This window comes from Penaeus vannamei, chromosome 13, assembly GCF_042767895.1.
Source record: "Penaeus vannamei isolate JL-2024 chromosome 13, ASM4276789v1, whole genome shotgun sequence".
Taxonomy (NCBI): domain Eukaryota; kingdom Metazoa; phylum Arthropoda; class Malacostraca; order Decapoda; family Penaeidae; genus Penaeus; species Penaeus vannamei.
The window spans coordinates 6596252-6598751 of record NC_091561.1 but is presented as its reverse complement, the minus strand read 5'-3'; positions in this window follow the sequence as shown (position 1 = coordinate 6598751).

The window sequence follows — 2500 nt, the reverse complement described above, 5'->3', positions numbered from 1 at the left end:
CCTTTAAGTGCTCTTTTTATTTCTTCTTTTGTGATATTAGGTACGTCGCTAGTTACCGCGTTTGCTTCTATTTGTGGCTGTTCGTTTGAGTTGTATAGATCCCTGTAAAAGTCTTCCACTACTTTGATGATTTCATTCTTGTTATGTGTTACTTCTCCGTCTGGTTTCTTAATTGCATACATTTGATTTCTCCCTATTCCTAGTCTTCTTTTAGCTGCTTTCATGCTGGTACCTGAAATCACTGCTTCATTTATTATTTGAGTATTGAATTTCCGTACATCTTCCCTCTTCTTTTTATTTATGGTCTTTGTTAGTTCAACCAATTCTATCTTGTCCCTATTTGACGATACTTTCATGTCTCTACGTTTTTGCATAAGCTGTTTAGTTTCTACCGAGAGCTTGCTGGAGCTTCGATTGTCGTTCTTGCCGCCTACTTCAAGTGCAGCTTCTTTTATTATGTCATTGAACTGTTTATTGATTTGGTCGATGTTGAGATCTTCGTCGCGGAGGAGTGAGTATCTGTTTTGGATGTTTAGGCTAAATTCTGTTGCTCTGATCCTCAAGTTAGCCAAGTTTGGCTGTGGTTTACTCATTAGTTTGTTCCTTTCCCTTCTGAGATGTATTTTAATTTCGCCTCTCACCATTCTATGGTCGCTGCCTACATTTACTTTATTTATAACCTCTACATTTTTTATTATATCGCGCCTATTTGAAATTATGAAGTCAATTTCGTTTTTGACGTCAGAAGGCGACTTCCATGTCCACTTCCGTTCTAGTCTTTTTTCGAAGAATGTATTCATGATACTGAGTGATCGAGCCTCCGCAAATTCGACTAGCATTTGTCCCCTCTCGTTCCTAGTGCCTATTCCATGGTTCCCTACTGCGGTTTCGCCCTCTGTCTTTTTACCTATTTTGGCATTAAAATCCCCCATAATTATTGTGAAATGGGTTTTTGTTCTCTCGCTGGCTAAGTGAACATCTTCATAGAAGCTCTCTATTTCTTCATCACTGTGGCTGCAGGTTGGAGCATAGACTTGAATAATTTTTAAGTTGTACCTAGTGTTTAGTTTTATTGTTACAGAAGCCACTCTTTCGCTGACACTATAGAATTCTACAATGTTCTTTTCTAAGCGTTTGTGTATTAAGAATCCTACCCCTAATTCCTGTTTGCTACCCAGAGGTTTTCCTCTCCAATAGAGCACGTGTCCCTCATTTAATAACTTCTGCTCTTCACCTAGTCTTCTAACTTCGCAGAGTCCTACTACATCCCATTTAATGGAAGAGAGTTCCTCTAGTAAAGCTAGTAAGTCGGATTCAGTTCTCATGGTCCTTATATTGTATGTGCAAAGGTTCATCAACGTGGGGCGGCCTGTCTTTACCCGGATATTTTTAGCACCCCCTGCTCCGGAGCGATCCTGATCGCCGCCGTAACCAGGGGCTCCTTCGCCTCCGGGGAATGGGGGCCGTTCCTGAATATTTTGTCTCATGCTTGGGAGGTGGACAGCCGATTTACCTCCCACCTACTGGCTTAGGTGTATCTTGGTGGGAGGGGAGTAATTTAGCCGGAATGCCATTGATAAGTCCCCCCAGCAGGTTTGGTCCTACCTGGAGTGGACTTAGGAGCGGCAATGCACGGCCTGCTCACTACTCCCGTGAGCTGGGCTTAATTATCAGAAGTGCATATATGTTTTATTTTTATTTTATTTATTAACTTCATTTGTGCGTATGTGCACCTGATGCAGACATATTCATTCCCGCACATGCTCTAAGTACTACGCATATGCTCATTCCCACGCATATGCATATGCAAGCATACACATTTATTCTTGTATCTATGCTTATGGATATGGATACTTATTCTTACGTTATAAATAACTACATACATGTCCATCATAGTCTGACCTAGTCATATGTTCACATCACCTGTCCGTTTATGCGCTTGTTATATGTTATTGATAAGTGAGTGAGTATACATGAGTGTCTATTCACCCGTGTATATGTAAACACCCCTTTTTGCATACCTCGCAAACCTACCTATCATTATACATACGCATGTATCTATCCCTTCATGTGCTCACGCATCCGTATATGAGCACATACATTTGCAGCATACACTAGTGCTCCCCCCCCCTTTACATGTGTATATATCTGTACTTGCTTTACATATAACTACCTCTACGTACATACATACGTACTTACATACATACATATACTTAATTATTTATCCACCTTCCTACATCCTGCACACACCTATATACGTATACCTTTACGTATACACATATAAATACCTACATATGTCTACCTATTCATTCACCCACGCATACACATAAACACGCACATTATACATACCTATATACACATACACATATATACATGCTTATATACACATGTAAATGTTCACATTCATGCATGAATATATACACCATATGTACAAATTTGCATATTTACGCCTTTAAACCCATGTATACCCTCATGTATAAGCACGGAACATACCCATATA